At 38.4% G+C, this 24,019-nt stretch overlaps 1 protein-coding gene across 1 annotated transcript in view; it reads right to left on the bottom strand.

Annotated features, from left to right (window-relative positions):
• RAB3C (RAB3C, member RAS oncogene family) overlaps positions 1–24,019 on the bottom strand; it is a 645,683-nt gene that overhangs the window by 561,265 nt on the left and 60,399 nt on the right. The window contains exon 2 of the mRNA XM_047729420.1: positions 15,884–15,979. The gene's annotated coding sequence lies outside the window, so the exon portion shown is untranslated. The remainder of the gene's footprint in view (positions 1–15,883; positions 15,980–24,019) is intronic.

Genomic DNA, 24,019 nt, shown 5'->3' with positions numbered 1-24,019 from the left:
AGGTTGTGACTTTAACTGAATCAATACATAATACACACCCAAACAATATACATTACATTCATGGGCTAATGTAAAAATATATTTAAAAAATTATCATTTTAGTGTTTGACCAGCTAATCTTAGCTTTGGTATATATATATATATTTTAAAGCTTTTTCTTTATTTATTCAACAGACAGAGATCACAAGTAGGCAGAGAGGCTGGCAGAGAGAGAGGGGGTGGGAAGCAGGCTCCCCGCTGTGCAGAGAGCCTGATGTGGGGCTAGATCCCAGGACCCTGAGATCATGACCAGAGCTGAAGGTAGAGGCTTAACCCACTGAGCCACCCAGGCACCCCTGGTATGTTATTCTTAAAAAAAAAAACAACACTTGAACCAGAGGTCTTCCTATGTTGTTTTTGTTCCTTCTTTGGGATATTTTGGTTAATATCTAATATTTCTCCAGTGATTATTTATAAATGTATACATGCAAATGTCTAGTGGAATACTGAACTTATATTCTTGTGTTTGATTACACAGAAATTGTATTTCTGACTTTGAAAGCCCTAACTCTACTATTACTAAAGCTTTTGTAAATTTGAAAACAATTTTTATTTTGAAATTACAAAGTCTCAAAAATCTCATTCTTCTTTCATTTTTATCATTTCATAAAACTCTGCAACTCTTGGTTTTGATTTTGACTTCTCACCTCCTGAATGCCTAGGGGCAAAATGTAATTTTCCACTATTTTCATAAGACTGTAGAGGTCTGGGAGTAGGAGCATATGGTTATGAGGAGAAATAGCACCGATTACTGGAAAATCCTTGGAAACTGCCAAGATTCCTAATGTCCTGAGACTTCATTTTCCCTTTTCAGTGAAAGTTGTCTGGTGATATAAACAACTGGCTTCCCATTTGGAGCTGGTTTTGTTACAGAGAGAAAACAGGCTTTGAGATTAGGTAGGCGACCTTAGTTTTGAACACAAACTTTCTATTTAGCACTTGTGTGATGTTAGGAAAGTACTTAATTTCTCTAAACATCCATTTGCCCATCAGGTGAATCAGGAAATTATATATTATTTACCTTTTTTGGAGTGAGAATAACTCATGGGAAATACACAGAGCTGTACCTGGTAATGTAAACATGGAGTAAGTAGAGACTCTCCTTTACCCCCTTCCTTTTCTCTTGGATAATCCTTGCAGTTCTAGAAGGTGATTTGCACCCTTGCTCTACTCTGCCTCCTGGATGGTGACTCCTCAGACTCTTTCTTTTCATTAGCTGCTGTGGGAGTTGCTTTCCCTATTTTATTTATTATTTCATTTTTGAGTGAGAGAAAGATGGAGAGAGAAAGAGAGTGTGGGCATCCGAGTGGCGGGGCGGGGGGGAGAGAAGCAGAGGGAGACAGAAAATCCCAAGCAGGTTCCATGCCCAGTGAAGAGCCAAGTGAGCCAATCCCATGACCCTAGGACCATGACCTGAGCCAAAATCAAGATTCAGATATTTTACTGACTGAGCCTCCTAGGCACCCCTTCCTTGTAGCTTTTAAAAATTATTAACTAAGATTAAAAGAGTCAATCATCTGATTTTTTCAACCTGCATGTACTTATGTCATGTTCCTTTAAGAAATACGTTTATATCCCTTTAATGTGTATATTCCTTTAATCCCACTTCAGTTTCCCTACTTTCTCTAATGGTTAACGTGCTCTTCCCTAGGATTTGTCTGCTCAGACACGGAGGAGGTATTTTCACCAGGATGAGTTCTGCTGTTTCCTATGTTTCCTTCTACACGAAGCACAGTGGAAAGAAACGCAAGGCCCCCAGGGGACTTTGTGAGACACTCTGGCCCCTAGAACAACACAGCCACTTGAAATAAGCCTTGATGCCTGCTGAAGGGACTGAAATCCTTAGACTCGTGGTTCTAAGTTATATTTCTGCCATATCATCCTTTTTAGCCATACAAGTTGGGGGACAGAGATGAATGTATTGGTTGTACAGTGAGACATCCAACCAAAAACATTCCAGGCGATTCAATAAATAGTATATGACAAAAAGTCTTAACTCTGAATTTTACAGCTGTTCTCCGTGGTGTTTTTAAAAGAAGAATATAGAAGAGAACATTCTTTACCTAATTACAATTTGCCTGGAGCTTGATGTTATCGCTGTGGGTGTCTGCAACAATGGGTCTACCCCTCCTTTGCTGCCAGCCCCTGGCACACTCTGCAGTGTAAGCCCAAGATCCTTCTGAGGACACACAAATAAAGCAGGGCCTTGAGGAGCATGTGTACTGATTTACGAAATCCATGGAAATATATAGTTTCAAGTCAAAATGTATTTTGCTTAAATACTTGAGGTTAGTTATTTTCAAATAAGCAAAATGGAAAAGACAATGGCTATACTTCTTTATGTCAGAAAAGAAAAACAAAAGAGCTACAAATATAAGTTTTAGGAATTGGGATTCATTTCTCAAAAGTATCTGACTCTGATTAATTGTCAAAGAAAAATTGCATTTAAGTTAAGTTGCCCAAGTCTGACAGAAATCTTTAAAAACTGTTTTTTTTTAAGTTTTTTTTTTAAAGATTTTCTTTATTTATTTGACAGATAGAGATCACAAGCAGGGAGAGAGGCAGGCAGAGAGAAAGAGGGGGAAGCAGGCTCCCTGCTAAGCAGAGAGCCCGATGTGGGGCTCGATCCCAGGACCCTGGGATCATGACCTGAGCCGAAGGCAGAGGCTTTAACCCACTGAGCCACCCAGGTGCCCCATGAGATAAACTTTAAATTGAAGAAATTTCAGAATCAATCTCATTAAACATATTCAAGGAAGTATGGAACGAGGGTTTTTTCTTTTTCATATAAAACTGTTTTGCTGTTTCATATAAAGACGTATGGTACTTCCTGAAATACTGCAAAGTTATCTTGCTTTTCTCTTCACACTCAGTCATGGTACCTCCATATTATACACATTATTGACATGATAATATACTCCGTATTATCTATATTATTCTCAAATTCTTTTAGATAAATGTCTTTCTCAGCTGCCTCTGTGACTTGTAGAACTGGACTGAGCCCAAGAGCTTCTTCAAGTGAGGTGGCCATGTCTGAAGGAAAAAACTGTCCTCCAATCTCCGGGGGAAGCATAGAAGGAGGCAGTGCGTAATCAGAAGGTAGAGCTCTACCTGGTTTGGCTGACCACTCCTTCTCCAGCTTCTGTTTAGAAAGGAATGGAGAAATGGGAGGATTACGTTCAGAAAGACAGCCAGACACCAGGACAGGCTTTTGAGTCAGCACAAGCCTGAATGTCCACATCTGTATGCACTCAGCCCCTCAGGAAGTTCTCCTCTGCTCACTAACACATCTGTTGTGTGTGGGCAGTTGTATTGCCCAAGTTATAGTTTCTACTTGAGGTAGTATTCCACCTGAGTCACCATAGTGCTCATCTATCCTACCAAGAAGTAATTTTTGAATTAATGCCACTAATCTTCCAGAAGGCTGCCATCCAACCATTACAAGGAAAATTTGATTATTGTTGGTTTTCTTTTTTTTTCTTTAACTTGAGTACCAATGGCATACTGACTCTTACATGCAACCCAAAGTACACTCTGCATTAGTGATGACTAATTTTTCATAAGAGTAAGCAGATTTCAGATCTTATTCTATTGTGCAGAGAGGTTACCAAGAATCCAGTGGAAAATGTTGGCTAGTTTAAAGATCAATACAAAGGAGGATTAATTGTTTTTAAAAACTCCCTCCCTTAAATGTATTATATTATCAGCAAACCACTCCAACAAGTTGTTAGAAAGAGATAAAGGACAGAAGAAGAAGAATATTAATGTAGGGTCGGTCTGAGTCCAAAAATCAAGGTGCAGAAGACTTTCCAATCTTCAAGGGGTGCCGTGACACAGCATTGTGTCATGGAGGAATGTGAGGAATAGGGCAGCTTCCCTGTTATTTACCTTGCATCAAACTTAAAAATTTCCCAGTTTGTCAGATCCTACTGTGCATTATACGTTCTTCTGATTATTTTGGTTATACCTTCCTTCCTTTCAAGAAGCCTTCATTTGAAGCAAATGATTTTGTTTATTTTGGTGGAGTGGGGAACGGTAACCCATGGTGGCTGGATTTTGTCTCCCTCTTCAAGTATTTATTTGTGAATTTATGTTTGACTTCACTTGCAGCTGTATTCCTAGGATAACCCCAGTGTCAGAAGGAGAATGAGTGGTGCTCAGTTGCTATTTCCAGAACTTGAAGTAAGTGTTTTTCTTTTAGCTATGTGCCTATTCTCCATGCAAACTGTAATGCACAAAAGGTGAGGGAGGGAGGCTTTTAAACTTTCACATCAGGTCTTAGAAAAAGCATTTTGTTAAGCTGCATTTCATGACCTGACAATAATAGGGCAAATAGCATGACTCCAAATATAGCTTCCATCAAAATTCTGACCCGACAAGAAGATTCCTGTTTGTAACTGATGACCCACTTGGAGACAGAGAATCAATCAAGAACTGAATGGAGTTGCTCCTTAGAATCTGCTGTTCAGCATTTGGCCAGTTTATATCTTTAGCAATTATGAACCTGTCAGTACATCAGCCTTGGTGTGGGGCCTTTAAAAGTACAGAGAATAATTGCTATGTCACCACAAGTCACTCCCAATCCAATCCTGATACTACTTCAGTAGATACAGGATGGGACTCAGGAGCTTCAATTTTAAAGACATCAGTAAGTGATTCCGGTGGTTATCAACCAGTTTTAATTTTGATTCCATTACTTGGATGCGTGATTCCTGGCACGTCCTTTAACTTCTATGTACTCTAATTTTTTCATCTGGTTTACATAGACTAATAAAGATTAAATGAGAATTTTTTATATTAAAATATGCACATATAATTTAAAGGTGGTTTTAAACAATCATTTGGTTCTTGATATTATTTCTATCCTTCATAGTGACGGTTATACTCAGGTTTGCAGAAGGAGTGTGGTTAGTTATCTTCAGAACTAGGAAAATAATTAACTATTTCCCATCCACAATGCAGTGGAATGGAAAGCTTCCCCAGGGGTTTCCATCTTATTTTAACTTTCGGTGTTTCATGATGTGTAAGTCTGAACAGTTCACTAGAGCACTGTGCTTAAGCACACAGACTAAACTCATGGTGTCTGGGGATTTGTTCATAACCCACCACTCCATGTATTGACTTTCTCAAAATTATTTAGCCATTCCAAGTGCTGAACAGATATTCTACATGTATCATTGTATCCATAGAAATCTCTAGGCAGCCAGGTCTACTGGTTTCATTATAAGTCAGTGTATTATAATATCAGTTACATTTATTAATACCCAATAAGACTTACTATTTATTGGTTGCTATGACAGATATGCTCCTTCTTAATATTTTTGATCATTTAATACAGTTGCTGAGGTCCTGATAGAAGATGAGAGTACTAGTTTTTCTCTCTTTGGTCTCTGCCTGAGCCCCATCTATCCATTCTTCAGTTCTCTGCCCTGCTCTGGAGGCTAACCACTATGGACTGGATCTCCCTGGTTCCCGTGCCCTCTGCTGCTCTTTGGGTTTGGCCAGTGGGAAGTGTCAGCGGGAAATCAGAGTGTTTTCTAGAGCCAGAGCTCTTACCATGCAGCTCCACCATCTTCCCCTCTCCCATCCCATCTCCGACAGCATTTGGTAACCTTTCCCTCCTCTTCTTGCTTTAGATCTAGGGCTTCCTGTTGGTGCTAGTTACTGGGATATTCATCATGTGTCACTAGGTCCCTAACCATACTCACAGCTCTGTATATGTTCCCTTCACTGATATGTTTGGATAAATCTTTTAGAGTGTGCTGTCAGTTTCCTTCTGAGACTGATGAAAAACAAACATTGCCCTTTATTCCAAGTTCTAGCTTTGCATTCTTGTGGGCATGAGGAGGAGGAGATGCTGAGCACATTTCCCCTTCCTAACATTGTCTAAGTGAGTGAGTGGCAGCAACGACAATAGCTTGGAACACGTTGCCTCAAAAGTCCCTGGAAATGGCTTCTTTTAAAATGGAAGCACACAAAGAATTTGGAAGTGCCTTGGAGGGTGTTTGGGTGGGATAAGTGGAGAAAGATGGTTAAATGGATGCTTTAGCTCAGTTATATTTTCCATGACACTTGTTTCTTGTGACTTGGCCATCACCAAACACGAAAGAAATTGCAGAGATCCGTTTAATGCCATTATGCAGGCATATGTTAACTAGGTCTTGGTTCAGGGAAATATCTGGTCTGTTTCTCTCCTAAATAGCTTTTGTGTCATCTTCTAGATATGCCTATGCTTATAATATTATGTCAGTGTATTGTTTTAGCATCTTTAAACAATTATTTTTATATACTAATAAAGAATTTTTTTCTGCTATGGAATTTAGGAGTGAGCTCTTTGTCATGTAAATTCTAAAATACATCAGGCCAGTAATTATGATTAGTCTATTTAATATGCACTTAAACCCATGGAATAACGTAATCTTTATGGATGTTTGATTCCTTTCTAAGTATAAATGAGATCTTGAGCTACGTTAGTTAATCTGTATGCAAATGTATGCTTCAGCTCCAGGTGTGGATTTGGGGGTATATTCTATTCCAAACCCAGGGTGAACATCTGTCCAGGAAATTTGCAAGTATGAGCATTTCAGCTACAAAGAGGAACAGGAACAACCCAAATAGACGGTTGAGGGGAAAAAATGTTTTTAGGGAACTATAATATACACAAAGAGGACATAAGATATTTGAGGGAAAAGAGGTGAATTTAAAGTTAATGAGATTAACTAGGAATACTTATGGACAGACTTGACTGTTGTTCTCTACAGTTTGCAAATGCAGAAGCAGCCAGCTCTAACAGAGACATGAGTAATGGGTGTGTAACAGTTACTACTTCTTTCTTTAGAGTACACACATAGGTGCCTCAAAGAGACAGCAACCAGCAACTCCAAGAAAATCGATACTGTATTCTTCGGGCAACAGAAAGCCATAACTGTCTTGGAGCAAGGGAGCAATATGACCTATGCTGTATTTTATTAAAAAATCACTTGGCACGGCGAGGAGGATTTGCGGAATTGCAGGCGTTCTGGATGTGGAGATGGAGTAGGGAACGGCTGCAGGGAATCCAGGCATGAGGTCATGAGTGCTGGGATGAGGCAGTGTGGACAGAACCAGCAGCACAGACATGAAGGGAGGATCATCTCAGAGCAGAATTAACCAAATCTGAAGCTACATGTGGGGACTTGGGGCTGCGGAGAGAAAGAGGCCAAAATATTTCTAGGATCTTTTAGTTTCTAATGTTAGGATGATGGACACTGAAGAAAGGGGAAATTCTGATGAGGAGGTGGGGAGATTGGGGAGCTGGTAAAGATGTTTCAAGTAGCTGAATAGGAGAGGGGGCAACGCATGTTGAATATAAAACAGCTGGAAATCCAGCTGAGGAATTTGAAAGGGGTTTGGAGGTAGAGATGTCAACCTGAGAATCATATGCCTCGAGGTGACACTTTAAGCTCTAAGTGCTATTGAAATCACCACAGAACAGGGCATGATGTAGGAAAAGAAACAAGGTAAGGGTAGGGGTAAAAAAAAAAAAAAAAAAAGCTTTTGGAGAAATCTTATCATTTGAGGACTTGAGAAGGAGCTGGTGCAAAGAGCTTTCCATTTTAAGCTTTCGAAGTGTTTCCTCATGCATTTCCTAATTTGATCAACAAGATAACCTTGAGAGGGCAAATGCTATTAACCCTGAGGAAAGAATGCCAGGCGCTGCAAGTGGTGTGCCTACGGTGGTTCAGTAAGTGGCAGGCAGAATCCAAACAACAATCCAGGTCTCTCATCTCTTCAACCCAGCAACGACCACACTGCCTTCATCTTTAAAAGGCAGCTTTTCAAATGTCATGGCCTAGAGCCCTGGAGGGGGGCTGGGGGGAATGTCCTAGAGCCCTCTGGGGAACCTGCAAAACTCCCTCAAGAAGCCCTCTCTGATTGGAGGAGGACTGCAAAGGGAGGGGAAGAGAAGGAGACAGAGCTCAGGGCTATTTATGGAGACTAATTCTGATGACATACCAAACTTTACCCTAATATTTCACTAGTACCTGAAGTTCAGCCAAAATCAGGGTGAAATAGTCCTTGATGTCACTGATCTTTTTCTAAGACTTATTTCACCTTCTCAGTAAAACTGACATTCTGTGAAAATCTCTCCTGTTACCTAAGGAATGGTATTCACTGACCAATAAGAAACAGGGCTGGCTGATGGTGGTGGATTTTCTATATCATTTGTGCCTCTTCCAGTACTGTCCCATTCTGAAACACTGTATGTGAGGTAGCTTTAAGTCTGAGTGACTTAGGATATATCATTCTAGGAGGGCACAGCAGAACCTCCTAAAAGCTGGAAAGAGTTTCTTTGTCTTTTCAGCAACTAACTTAACCAAATGGCCGCTTCAATTTGAAGCAGAAAGAATTTTTGCATATAAACGTCATGCATCTCCAAAAGACACACACATAGAATCCTTTAGGTCCTGTCCCTGGAAAGCATAAAATGCATTTTGAGTTTTGCCTGGTTTGCCACATTTTCTTTATGTTGTATCTTATGTAGTCTTAGAATTTAGCTTATTCATATTTCTGTGAATAAAAGGAACATTTTTGAACTTCTACCTTAATTTAGAAATCATCATGGAGAGCAAGTTTGATGTCCACGGAATTGGAGACCTGAAATATATTCTAATATGTTTAAAAATCAACAAGTCTCTTCCCTGTAGTCATTGAAAACTATACAAGACTCACTCCTAGGTTGAAACAGCCAATTAGGAGACCCCATGAAGCAACTGCTGTGTGAATCCAGGCATCCGACAGTTTTCTAAGGCCTGTAAAGCCCTAGATGGAAACAAAGGGCAGGAACATTTACCAAGAGTCACCTCTGGGCTTTGGGGCTTGAAATATAGGATTAAACTGATGATCCCATGAACATTAGAAAGCAAACTATCACCAGAATTTTACACACAGAGATACCGATATTCAGGGAAATGAAGGGACAAGTCCAACTCTGAGAAGAGGGCCTGGAACTGGATCCTTGATCAAATTTACTAGAGAGCCTGCTGCACCAGATTGCCTCCAAACAAAACCTGAGACTGGAGAACTCATGGGGAAAGCATTGATTATCCTCTGGGTGTGATTCTACCCCGGGGTGTGTCCAAAGAAGCAGAAGAACTAGGAGGTATGTATCACAAGGGGTTTATTATGGGATTTGAGGTTGTGCAGTGGAAGGAGCTGATTTCCCAGTCTACGTGAAGCTGTGTCTGCTGCTAAAGCCTGAAGACCAGAGCCGAAGCAGCAGAGGAAGGCAGATGGCCTTGGAGGTGGGGAAGCAAGGTCAAGATGGAACCCGGAAGGCTGAGCTCTAATGCACAAAGATGGTCTGGAACCTTTGTTAGACCAGCTTCACTTCCAAATGTGATGATGGGGGTGTGCTGCCAAAGCTGGCTGCCCTTTATCACAGAGCTCTGTGTACCTGACTTGAAAGCAGGAAATTTGGCAGGAGCCGTAGGAGCTGTGAACCCAGCTGTTGTGTTTCCTAACCAGAAAATCCAGCAAGAAGCAACACTAGAATGTTGTTCACAGACTTCTTAAGGATAAACCCACCTTGCTTCTCCTTCACCTGACCTTCCAAATCTCCCTCCTAAGGCTTTCTATGGCCCATGCCGACATGTAGCAAATGGGCTTCTGGGAAATGCAGATAAACCAGGCTGGGACTTACGTGCCAGGTCTTGCCCCTTCTCTGGAATGCCATCTACTTGTTTCTTATTCACAAACTCATTTTAAAATGCAAGAAAGAGTAGAATTATTGTATGGGAAGTAAATAATTTGCAACTACTTGGTAATTCAGCTATTTTATGATTTTTATTGTTAAAATATGGTGTTTCATAGCTGATCTAGCTTTCACACCTCTCTGAATCTGCCTACTGTCATCAAACACTCTGAATAGGCCTGTCTTATTATTCACTCTGCCTAACAAACGCATCTTTCCCCTCTCAATACCAGTGTTATGCATTTATTTTTACAGCACAATGCAAAACAATCTTAGGAAAAAAACTGGAAGTGCATAAAATGTCTCAGAAATTCCAGTGGCAAAGATTTTATTCAATTAATCTTCTTTGGATTCAGTTAACTATTATAATTATAGCACTAGCCGAATTACCGCCTTCTGTTTACATCTTCTGCTACATCTTTATTCTTTTATCTACTTGTTTTTGGTGTGTGTGACCATGTTTTTGACTTTTTAAAAGGAATATGTACTGAATTAGGTTAATCAGAGGCCTTTGTTCAAAAAGTGCTATCATCATTTGTCCAGACTGACTTTCTTTGATTTTACTCATTTAGTTTGTTAATTATCTAATAAAATAATTAATAGCCTATTGATCTTATTTTATTTAAAAAATAAAAAAAATAAGAGTTTTCTGTGATAATTATCTTAATGGAGTGAAAGAGTAATTGTACAGACTAGTAGTAGACCATACCTAGTTGATACCAGGAAGCTGAAAATTAATTTCAATGATATGGTGTAAATTTCCACCTTAATGCCTAATGACAAAACATTAACTCCTTGTAACAATAAACATTTAGGATCAGTCAAATATTAAGTTTTTTTTTTTAAAGATTTTATTTATTTTATTTATTTATTTGACAGAGAGAGATCACAAGTAGACAGAGAGGCAGGCAGAGAGAGAGAGAGAGGGAAGCAGGCCCCCGCTGAGCAGAGAGCCCGATGCGGGACTCGATCCCAGGACCCTGAGATCATGACCTGAACCGAAGGCAGTGGCTTAACCCACTGAGCCACCCAGGCGCCCAAATATTAAGTTTTTAAATAACTATTTGAGAATCAGAAAACATTCAACTAGTTATTTTCAAAATTGTTTTGATTATATTATATGTGCTTTTTCCTTTGTTTTATATTATTATATATAATATTTTATATTGTTTGTATTATTATATTATTATTTTTCTTTACAAACTTGAAAGGGTCCTAGAAAGTATTTGATCAACCCCATCCCTACTGTGGACTCAGAAAGGTCAAATGACTGGCTCCAATGTCAACATTCGGAGCCTCAAGGTATTATCAGCAATCCCACCTAATTTATTGTCTTCTAACTTAAAAAACCAGCATGTTTATATTTATTTTGTTTCCATTTCTCAAAGGAACTGTTCCCATTTAAAGACAAATAATATAAACTAGTAATTTAAAAAATCATCATGAGAACAAGGGAAGAGTTGTACAGAGGCCGATCAGCTCTCTTATACTTTCATTCATCTTGCCTAATAATCTTCTTAATTGTGGAAAAACTTTAAATGATTTTAATTTATATTGTTCCTCAGAGTACCACCTATTGCTTCTGCAGTCTCTCCTTCCTCAGAAGCCATTGAACATCAATCAGGCTTGTTGGGTCACACACACAGTTAGAAAAGTGATGTTCATTTGCTCATAATACCTGTGTTCCAGCCAATCCCACAGAATTGAGACAAAGCTAAAAAAAAATATTTGTTCTCTAAAATTTCAAAAAGTCCAGGGGTACCTAGTTCAGTAAACATTTCATTTGATAGTCTAAAGCACTGAAAGTTTTACTGAAGAGCTTTATAAAATTGTATAAAAGACAAGAGTTATGGGGGCACCTGGGTGGCTCAGTGGGTTAAAGCCTCTGCCCTCGGCTCAGGTCATGATCCTAGAGTCCTCGGATCGAGCCCCGCATTGGGCTCTCTTCTCAGCAGGGAGCCTACTTCCTCCTCTCTCTCTGCCTGTTTCTCTGCCTACTTGTGATTTCTGTCTGTCAAATAAATAAATAAAATCTTTAAAAAAAAAAAAAGACAAGAGATATGGATTATTGAGTGACCTCTATCTGTTTTAGGTACAGTGATTACAAGTATAATGTAACAAGATGTAATTCTGAACATTTTCTATTTTACCTGAAAGAATTAGTTAAGTAAAATAATACTGCACATAAAACTATAGCAAAACACGTTTAATTCTGTGAAGAAAATTATGTTTTGTTTTTTTTTTTTTAAATTTTATTTATTTATTTGTCAGAGAGAGAGAGAGAGAGAGTGCACAAGTAAGCGAAGTGGCAGGGAGAGGCAGAGAGAGAAGCAGGCTCCCCGCCGAGCAAGGAGCCCGATGCGGGACCTGATCCCAGGACACCGGGACCATGACCCGAGCCGAAGGCAGCGGCCCAACCCACTGAGCCACCCAGGCGCCCGAAGAAAATTATGTTTTAAGGCTATTTTGCTTATTAGTTGCTTAAGGGTGACAGTTCCAATTTTAATTGCATTTTAAATATATTTTAAAACTTCAAGAAAACCACTTAATGAATTCTAATTCTTGTTGTATACCTGGAAATAATAAAATTATTTTATAAATTATTTTTTAAAATACGGACCAGTTTCTCTTAGAGTTATGTATTATGCAGATGACTGTAAATAACATATTCTGAAAATTTAATTTCGAACAGAATTATGTGAATCAGGTTTTATTCTCTCTTTTATAGTTCTCCCCCTTTTAAAAAAAATTATTTTATTTATTTATTTTTTTAGTTCTCCCCTTTTTTGAGCCTCTTACTAAATTTGGACAAAAGTTTTGATTGGCTGTTAAGCTCTCTTAAAAACTATTCTTAAGGGGCGCCTGGGTGGCTCAGTGGGTTAAGCTGCTGCCTTCGGCTCAGGTCATGATCTCAGAGTCCTGGGATCGAGCCCCGAATCGGGCTCTCTGCTCAGCGGGGAGCCTGCTTCCTCCTCTCTCTCTGCCTGCCTCTCTGCCTGCTTGTGATCTCTCTGTCAAATAAATAAATAAAATCTTTAAAAAAAAAACTATTCTTAAAAGATTTATTTGAGAGAGAACGTATGCATGCAGATGGAAAGTGGTGTGGGTGGTGGGGGAGATGCGGGAGGTGAGAGAGATGGGGTAGGTGGGGGAAATGGGAGAGGTGAGGGAGGTGAGCAGAAAGAGAAGACTCTCTACTCAGGTTGGGGAGCCTGATGTGGGGCTTGATCATAGGACCCTGAGATCATGACCTCTGCCAAAGGCAGATGCTTAACTGATTGAGCCACCCAGGCACCCCACCTTTAACAACTATTTTTCAGTAAGGTTACTATACTGAGAGTAAGCAGGAATTATCCAAACCCACAAATACAATATACATAACTAAACTTCCAAATTTTCAAATGTCATAAGATTTTTTGTTTTCCACTCTTGGGTTTTTCATCAATATAGAATTAAATGTCTATACTGTCTAGAGTAATCTGTACTTTCAATGCCATTCTGATCAAAATTCCACTGGCATCTTTCAAAGATTGGAGCAAACAATCCTAAAATTTGTATGGAATCAAAAGAGAATCCGAGTTGCTAAGGAAATGTTGAAAAAGAAAAACAAAACTGGGGGCATCACGTTGCCCAATTTGAAGCTTTACTACAAAGTTGTGATCACCAAGACAGCACAGTCCTGGCATAAAAACAGACACATAAACCAGTAGAACAGAGTAGAGAGCCCAGATATGGACCCTCAACTCTATGGTCAAATAATCTTCAACAAAGCAGGAAAAAATATACAGTGAAAAAAAGACAGTATCTTCAATAAATGGTTCTGGGAAAATTGGACAGCTATGTGTAGAAGAACGAAACTCGACTATTCTCTTACACCATCCACAAAGATAAACTCGAAATGGATAAAAGACTGCAACGTGAGGTAGGAATCCATCAGAATTCTAGAGGAGAACAGGCAGTAGCCTCTTTGACATCGGCCACAGCAACTTCTTTTGAGATATGTCTCCAAAGGCAAAGGAAACAAAAGCAAAAATGAATTTTGGGGACTTCATCAAGATCAAAAGCTTCTGCACAGCAAAGGAAACAGTCAACAAAATGAGACAACCCACGGAACGGAAGAAGATATTTGCAAATGACAATATAGACAAAGGGCTGATATCCAGGATCTATAAAGAACTCCTCAAACTCAACACACACAAAACAGATAATCATGTCAAAAAATGGGCAGAAGACATGAACAGACACTTCTCCAATGAAGACATACATATTGGCTAACAGACACATGAAAAAATGTTCATCATCACTAGCCATCAGGGAGATTCATATCAAAACCACATTGAGATATCACTTTACACCAGTTAGAATGGCCAAAATTAACAAGACAAGAAACAAAGTGTGTTGGAGAGGATATGGAGAAAGGGGAACACTTTTACATTGTTGGTGGGAATGTAAGTTGGTGCAGCCACTTTGGAGAACAGTGGGGAGATTCCTTAAGAAATTAAAAATAGAGCTTCCCTATGACCCTGCAATTGCACTATTGGGTATTTACCCCAAAGATACAGATGTAGTGAAAAGAAGGGCCATCTGTACCCCAATGTTCATAGCACCAATGGCCACAGTCACCAAACTGTGGAAAGAACCAAGATGCCCTTCAACAGACAAATGGATAAGGAAGATGTGGTCAATATATACAACGGAGTATTATGCCTCCGTCAGAAAGGATGAATACCCAACTTTTGTGTCAACATGGACAGGACTGGAAGAGATTATGCTGAGTGAAATAAGTCAAGCAGAGAGAGTCAATTATCATATGGTTTGGCTTTTTTGTGGAGCATAATAAATAACATGGAGGACATAGGGAGATGGAGAGGAGAAGGGAGTTGGGGGAAATTGGAGGGGAAGATGAACCATGAGAAACTGTGGACTCTGAAGAATAATCTGAGGGTTTTGGAGGGACAGAGGGTGGGAGGTTGGGTGAGCCTGGTGGTGGGTATTATGGAGGGCACATATTGCAAGGAGCACTGGGTATGGTGCATAAACAGTGAATTCTGGAACACTGAAAAAAATTAGAAAAAGAAATAAAAATTTAAAAAAATTAGAATTATTTTCTTATTTAATAGTATCAATTTTCCTGGACTTCTTTCACAGAAATAATATTGTTTTAGGTTTTGAGGCTTCCATTATTTTCCAGTAATTTAATAAGGAACAATGCTTCACATGAGATCAGTGGAGTTTGTTTTTAAAAAAATGAAAATATCTTTATATATAATTATAAAAAAAATTATTGTGGGAAGTTTTGGAAGAAGAAGGCAGGTTTAAAGAATAATATAAAATCTCTAGTTTTGCCACTCAAAAATAAAAATAACCATAGTTCATGCTTGTTTTCTTTCTAATATTTATGTTCTATATGAAAAGAATATATGTATATTCCTATATATCCTTTAATACTATTATGGTCATATGAATATATGTAAATATACATATATACCTTTCCATCTATACTACTAGGATTGCATATATATTTCTGAAATTTTTGCACTTAACCTATACTTTTGGCATTCATATTATTAAATATTTTATTAAAGCAGGATTTCAGGGGTTGCAATGAATTCTGGACTATCATTATTTCACAATTTATTTGATCATTTTCTTTCTTTTTTTTTCTTTTAATTTATTTGACAGATAGAGATCACAAGTATGCAGAGAGGCAGACAGAGACAGAGAGGAGGAAGCAGGCTCCCTGCTAAGCAGAGAGCCCGATGTAAGGCTCGATCCCAGGTCCCTGAGATCACGACCTGAGCTGAAGGCAGAGGCTTAACCCACTGAGCCACCCAGGTGCCCCTTATTTGGTCATTTTCTTATTGCTGGACATTTATGTCTTCAATTTGCGACTCTTTGAAGTCATACTGTGATGGATAGCTTTGCCCACTCTTAAAATTTCCCGAACAAGAAATCAGTGAAGCAAAGCATATGAATCATTTAAAGACTATTGATACATTGCTAAATTGCTATTGGGAAAGGTTTACCTTGTAACATAGCATGTTGCTATTAGGGTCGCTCCCATGACACACTAGGCAGGTGAGACACGGGACCGAAACATCACAAACATACCTCCTTACTGTTGATGAATTATTCTTTTTGGTCTTGATATGCCCCATGAATGGGCTGGTTCATCCCCAAGTAGGGGCAAGAGCTTTCCATACCTAGCTTGCAGAAAGAATAAAAACACCTATTTAGAGAGAAAAAGATTCCATTTAAACCACAGTAAATGTTATATGAATATGTGGCATTATAAGTCTTCCTATTTTTCTCGTTGGTATTTCAATGTGTGTTTCTCAGCAGAGTACAGACTTCACAAAACTTTATTTTCTCTATTTAGTTGTGGGAGTGGCAGTAACACACAATACTGAAGATCAACTAAAAGTATGAAATTATGTCCAGATTCCAAGTTGTGGCTTCTGAGATCTAATTTTGCTAGGCCCACAGAGAGGGTTAATTACTAATAAGTAAATATGTTGGCAATAAATAATGAGAAACACATGCAACATAGCAACAAAGGGAAAATAGATTTTTTTAGTGGGCTGTTTTCAATAAAATCTTACAATCTCGTTCTGTATGTTTTTGATAAGTTTTGCCTAAGATGAAAACATGTATTCAGCACTACTGACATCAGACTTTTGAAACACAGCTGCAGGCATGGTATTGTTTATAATTTCAATGAAACCTAAAATACATTTCCTTTCTGTTAAGGAAGATGTTGAGTGACAAGGGTAGGTTGGGATTTCACTCTTCAGTTGCCCAGATTTCTCTGGGTTCTCTCAAGATTGCCAGATAAACTGCGAGTGTGTGTGAGTGTGAGTGTATGTGTGTGTGAGGAAGGGAAACAGGAATTCCTTTCGGAAGAGTGACAATCAGTCTTGGCCTAACACTAGTTCAGGGCAGATGTTCCTAGCAGAAATCTGTGGAAGAAGATTATCAACACTGTCTGGTTGCCAGAAATCAGGCTTGCATTTCTTTCTGCCTTATTTTCAAAACTCAGATCCTGTTTAAGAAGAAAAGGAACAACACCCCGACTCCCAACTTCTCTCAACTCCTCTTCCTCCCACTCTATCACTTAGTGAAGAGAAACATAAACCACCTTATTTTTATTATGCCTGAAGTTTTCATTTAGGTGAACTGAGTCTATTTTAAATCTACTATAATATCTTCACAACCACAGTGAATTTTGGAAATCTAATCAAAGCTCTGAAAGGTAAGGGATGCCACAAGATTCCTTCAGATTTCCATACTATGACTAGATATTTAGACCTGATCTAACAGACATGAAAATTCCTTATAATAAAAGTTCTTTATGGTTGGCCTCGTCATGGTTAATTTTGGTTTTATATTATATACATGTAGATCTTAAAATTAACAATATGCTGGTGTGGGCATGGGTTTCACTCTGTGATGAGTCCTTCTTTTTGAAAGATGTATTTTTCTAATAAACCATCTCCCTGCCTCCACAATCCTGGAATTGAAGTTACTTTGCTGTAAGAATGGATAACTTTATGCAGACTACATACTTTGGTTTTTATGACTTTATGGAAAAAATCATTAAAATTCATTTTATGTTGCATGTATTTTTGATCTATGGAAGGATTTAATCTATATATCTACATCTCCAGTAATCACATACCTCCTTTTCTACACAGGGGAGGAGCAAGGACCTTGAAATTACAGCGCAGTTTACTAAAACAAATATGCATTTTGTTTTTCTATTGTTAAATCACCTCATTGTTTGAAAATTTAGACTGTCAGTTTATGCCCTACTATAAAAAATTGCAAGAAAATGTTTTGCTTCCCTTTTTAGCCACGAGGAAAATGATGGTATTCTTGGTAGAATAACAGTAGTTTTACAGAAGAGCTCAGCACAGGATTCTAATGCATCACTAACTTCTTTTTCATAGCTTTTTTTTTTTTTTTTTTTTTTTTTTGCTACTCTCACTCTCTCACTATATTGTAAATACATACATTTATACTCATTTTGGCAAATATGCTTCAGCTGTATTTCTGTCCATCCTGTGGAATTAAGTTAAAGTTTCAGGATTCTCGAAGAAGGAAAAGTAGGAGTTGTCTTTAGGATAATATGTGAAAAATATTATTTATTAAAAAAGCAAAAACAAAAACAAAAACAAATCCACCCAACTTGACAGCATTCTGGCCTTAACATTATGTAGCATTTTGAGGCATTGGACTTCATCAAAGGTAGAAGCATGTTGTTTTCTGATGTTCTTAAGAGAGACGTGAGGGTATGATAGTTTCAGAAATGGAAATGGGCTGTCTCTTTCTCAGATTTTCCATGTGTTGCTTCCACCCATGATCCAGCAACAATGTCTGCTGATTTCCCATTGGAGGAATAATGAGAGGTAGCACAACATGTGTGTAAGACAGTGGTGAATCTTCTATGGCTTATAAACCTTGACACCACAGTCATATGCTTCAGAGCAAAGAAGACTTTCTCTTCTGTGCATTTGGATTATTGTGCACCATATACTGTGAATCTAAATAAAACACCTTCCAAACCCTAGGGAGAAATAAAGCCAGACTTTCAGTAAAAAATGGTCTCTATCTGTCTTTTCCCCAGGTCTTGACTCTAGGTTGATCTTGATCTTTACTTGAATATGAATCAATGAAAGAATCAACCAATCAAATAACAATCAACCATGGCTACACTAATCACTTTCTTTTTGTTTCTTTGGCCAGTTAGTTGATTAAAAAGGAGAAAATGCAATGTTTAGATGATGAGAAATTAGTATAAGAAAGGATGGAAAATGTATAAAATATGTTTTAAGGTGATAATTACATATAGTTAAGCTACCTTTGGAAATTGCCTTAAATTAATCATAGAGAAGTTATAAGTATTAAAATCACATTAAATGAAGAAAGGTGCTTAAAAGTATGAAGCAAGAGGGAACAAGAGGGGAAGATTGCTATTCTTCATGTGTTCAGGGGTTAGAATGGCCAACTGAATGCCTCACAATATTAACATTATTGATTTCAAAAATGATTTTCTCACATCATGTACACCTGAGTTTGTGTAAATGAAATGTGTGCATAGTTTCTTTTTAATTATATCAGCATATCTTTCAGCACTGTTTCTCAACTCCTCCAGCTCTGAATTCAGAACCACGCATTCTGGATTGTAGCTTACTTCTAATTATTTCATTTGGTTAATTTTCTTTTTTCATCTAGATTATAAATTCCTTTTAAGAAAAGTCTGTGTCCTATGTTTCTGTATCACCTAATGTTGGGCCCTCAGAAGGTAGTTTCTGCCCCCAGAATGGTGTTTTATGGTCAGATTAACCCTCAAATATTTGGTGGCATTCAAAAGATCTACTATTAAATAAGGAAATAGGGGCATCTGGGTGGCTCAGTTGGTTAGGCAACTGCCTTTGGCTCTGGTCATGATCCCAGGGTCCTGGGATCGAGTTCTGCATTGGTCTTCCTGCTCGTTGGGGAGTCTGCTTCTCCCTCTGACCTCTCCACACTCATGCTCACTCTCTCTCTCTCTCTCTCAAGTAAATAAATAAAATCTTTTTTAAAAAAATAAGGAAATACATTTTATTTGTCTTTTAGATACCTTCTACTTTATCGGGATTCCATTTTCTATTATTCCCTTTTCTCTCTCTTTCCTGTCATCCCACACTCCTCAAATCCCATAATCCCAGTTTTAGAGATTCATTCACTCAACAGATAAGTATTAAGTGGCTTCCAAGTGTTTGGAACTGTGCGAAGCAATGGATGGAGAGACACAGTTAATTACTTTTTATTCTTTCCAACGCATGTAATTGTTAAACAAAGGTCAGAGAAGCATCCTTTTGCTTCTTATTTTAGACCTGCAGTATTCACGGAAAATGAATTAAAGCTTCTGTGAGATTCCATCGATATGCATCTAAATGCCTATGGGAAAATCAGAGGTCATCATTGCACCTTTGATCACTGTGTGGGTGGGTAGAGACAGGAGGGTGGAAGTTGTTATGAGACATCCACATCCACAAGGATGGAGAGTTGCCAAAAGCTTAACTGGGTTCCCGCAGAGGCCAAGGTGAGCAGGAAACAGGTTGCAGGAGTGACGCAGGGGAAGCCTGGTGGAGCTGCTAAACTCCCTCACTTGACACAGAGCTGCAGAATTAATGGCCAACACCATCAAGAGAGAGTTTTAATGACCTTGAGACGCCCTCATAAGGTTAATGAGCTTCTACTTTCCAGATTGGAACTGCCCTTAATGAAGAGAATCGCCACCCACCCTAACAGGCTAAGGGTAGTAGAGTGTTGGTCCAGGAGAGTTTGAAGTTAAGCCAACAAAACTTCTGTTTTTTCTAATGACTGGCATTTTCTGCTATGAAGTGTGATTTTGGACATGCAAACACTTTGCAAATGAACAGATTTCACTATCAGGTTGCCCCATAAACCGATATTTTTCAATTCCATTGCTTAGAATTTTAAGGGGACATGCAATATTTATCTGTGTGTGACTACCAGATTTGCTTTCTTTGGACCGGGAGAACCTAGAATTGAGAGGAAATGGAGAGAAAGGAGAGGGGAGGGGAGGGGGGGGTGTGTGAGTAAAAAATGGACAGGAAGGGTAGCTGCAGAGATGTAAAGAAGACCAAGTGTGACAATACAAGTTTAGTAAGAAAATCCATGTCAAGAACAATTTAATGGGATGATGTCTGAGATAGAAGTGGCATTTTGACTTCCCTGGGCATCTGTAAAATGTGAAATAGATGATTTTGTTATTAAGAATACTGTGATTTCAAGATTCCTTTAAAGTTAAAAGTCTTGGAGGGCACATTGGTGGCTCAGGTGGTTAAGCATCTGCCTTTGGCTCTGGTCATGATCTCAGGGTCGTGGGATCTGTGTGAATTTCAAACTATCATGGAAGGCCAGAGACATTGCCAAGGGAAAACATCTTCCCTGAACATAGCACCGACCAATATGCTCAACCAAACAGTCACTGTGGTTAGCATGGTTTAATTCAAATGACACACATCTTTGCCAAATGTTGGCCAGACACCAATACTACAAGTTCCATGCTTTAATCTTTGCATTTAAAAAGCATGTAACACTAATTGACATTGATGTCTACTGAGGTTTTATTTCACTTGAGAATCTCAGATCATGGGATGTTTTTTATTACTGTTATATTTATTTTAGTGACTTCAATAAGTAAAATGAAGGATGAGAGAACTTATGGGATTGCTAAGCTTTCATTTACCTTCATTCATTCATTCACTCATTTAGTCATTCATTGAGTATCTCAATTCACTGTATGAGACTTTGAAAACTCAGTAAGGGGCCAATCTAGGCAGACTGCATAAAGTCTGAAATGTGTAGGAGACACTGCATTTAATCAAATCATCACTAACTTGAGAAGCATCTACTGAAGAATTTTGGCCTCTATTTGGAGCATGGGTGATTCTTACATTTCTATGCCTGCACTTTATCAGAAGATGGCAAGTTTTGCTTAAGAACTATTTCATTTCCATTTTTCAGAAATTGACTCATTTGTAAATAGGCAGAAGAACCTCTCTTGGTACTTAAAATAATGCCATTTATTGATATGTTTTGAATAGGAGACAGTAGCCTGCCTATATCAATAATTCTGATACCATTGAGCAACTTGAATAAAACTACCCAAATCAGTTCAACTTGGGGCATGAATTTTTTCCCCCTTGAGACAGTCAAAGTCTGCAATTCTGTGAATATGTCAGAATATTCTGAATGCCCTAATTACCACATAGCAACCCATACATTGATTGGGTTGTGTCATCAGACGACTCTCCCCAATTTCAGTTTTGAAACCTTGAGCTACTTATAAAAAATTTCCAGACCTGAATAGAAACACCTCTTGCTGAAGTAGGTGGACTCTAAAGCAAAGAGTTCTAGATATGAGAAATTATGTTCCTTTAAAAAAAACTCTGTGATCACTTTTCCCTTTATATGACATTCTAATGTCATTTATTCTTCCATTCCCTTTTGTTCTTTCTTGGTGCTGTGTGACTAATGCAATTCAGATGGGCTTGTAGCCATGGAAACTATAGAAGGCAGAAATATAAGTCTATTCACTTGGGGGCATCTTTCCCATCAGCCATACCTGTCAGTTTCTTGGTTACTGATATGCTGAAATATACTTTATTAGAAATTTAAAATGGAAATTGTGATTATTTTTTATTTTTATCAACTTCCTGCTTCATTTTTTTAAAATGGAAAATAGTGGTGTTTTATGAATTATTAATGTCCCATGTTGCCTTGGGATTCCTAAGGAGAAAGTGTCATATTCAGAGATAAATTCAGGTGGTGATATTCATGAAAATATTGAAAAACTGCACAAACCATATCCAATAGGTATGCATTTGTTGAAACAGTTGCTCCTGGGATACAGAGCTGACTTGGGAATATTTCATTCAATAAACACTCTATGTAAATTAAAGCACTTTGAAAAACATTCATGTGCAGGAGATCATTATCTTTAATGGCATTTGATAAAAAGAAATTCACTACCAACCACTTTAAGAAAATGTTTTATCTTTCATGGAAACAAAAGGTGTACATATCAGATAGGAACTATTCTGTTCTTATTCCATTTTAATTAGTTTCTCCTCCCATCTTGGCCAATGACTTGGCTGCCTTTCTAAATGAACGTTGTTGTTCATTTCCATGAAAATTTCATTTGGTTTTCTGGTCCTTTTTTTTTTTTTTTTTTTTTTTTTACTTTTTACTTTAATCTACGATTCCTTTCATTTGCTTTGATTTCTAGTTCACAGACTTAAAGAATATTGAAACTGGAAGGTTCTCATAAAGGATCCAATTCAACACATGCATTTTACAGAGGAGACAAAGAGCTCCAGCCTCAAATGTAATAGCCTCCTCCGCATTTCCTCTTTGATCACAGGCAAGTCAAACGTCTTATGTCCCAGAATGAACTCTTATATTCCCCCAAACCTGCTCCTCCAACACTGTTTCCAATCAAATAAATGTCATGAATGTATACTCAATTGCTCAGGCCAAAAATCCTGAGGCCATTCATGACTCTTGTTTTTCCCTCTGACATCAAATCCATCAGCTGTTCTAAATTCCTGTCTCAGCTCCAAACATGGATGCCATCTTTAAAGATACCATCCCTGATTCCCAACCCCCAAGCCAATCTATGTCTTCATTAGCTCTTGTTTTTCTCTGTGGAGCTCTTCACCATCTGAAATTGGCGCTGGGTATTGATTGGCTGAATCAGGATCACCACACTGTAATGTAAACTCCTTGAGGGCAGTGACTCTGCATGCCCTGTTGATCACTGTATCACTAACTGCAGAAGAGTGCTGATGCCCAGAATATGTTCAATAAATTATACATGAAAGATCAAACAACTGCATTAGTTGAATCACTGAGCAGCTATGTTGTATGACTATTTCGCAGCAAAGCTGGAAAGAGGACCTGAAAATTCTTTTCATTCTAGTGCTTTCCTAGCTATAATAAGCTGCCCCTCATTGTTTCGTTTTGTTCCTACTTCTTTAATATTTTGCTCACAGTACATTTTGCTGTCAAATATAAACAGTAACCATGCATTTACGGAGTTAATGACTTCACGGAATGCTGCAGATAGTTCTTTTTGAATGCCACCTTATCTTCATAAGATCTAATGATACATTTTCCTCTTCGTTGCAACCCTATATGACATCCCCTTTCCCTACAATATGAAATCTTTACAGTAGAAATAGTTCTGATATTGCAAACCAGTGTTCTTTGTTCTGTATCCAGTCCACTGATGGATTTTTGGATGGAACCATAAGATGCTGCAAAACAAAGGCTGTGTACTATCTGAGGCTTGGAGTTCTCTCCCACATTTTTTCAAATTACTAGCAGAATTCAGTTCCTCATGTCACAGAACTGAGGTCCTTGCTGTCTTGCTAGCTGTTTCCTAGGGACCACTTCCAGCTCTTAGGGACCACTTCTTTCTCCTCAGGCAGCTTACGGCATAGCTGTTTGGGAACTTGAAGCCACCAGAAGCACATCCTTTGACTTCTGCATCCAGCCAGAGAAATGCTCTTTTTGTAAGAGTTCGAGTGATTAGGTCAGGCTCACCTTAGATATTTTCCCTTTTGTCATAGAGCATAACAATCATGGGAGTGATGCCTCATTATATTTGTAAGGTATGCCCACACTCAAGATAATTATACAAAGCATATACACCAGGGGTGGGACTCTTGG

The sequence above is a fragment of the Lutra lutra genome, chromosome 5 (assembly GCF_902655055.1).
Source record: "Lutra lutra chromosome 5, mLutLut1.2, whole genome shotgun sequence".
Classification (NCBI taxonomy): Eukaryota; Metazoa; Chordata; class Mammalia; order Carnivora; family Mustelidae; genus Lutra; species Lutra lutra.
The sequence above is the reverse complement of the archived record's forward strand: the minus strand, read 5'-3'. Positions and strand labels throughout refer to the sequence as shown.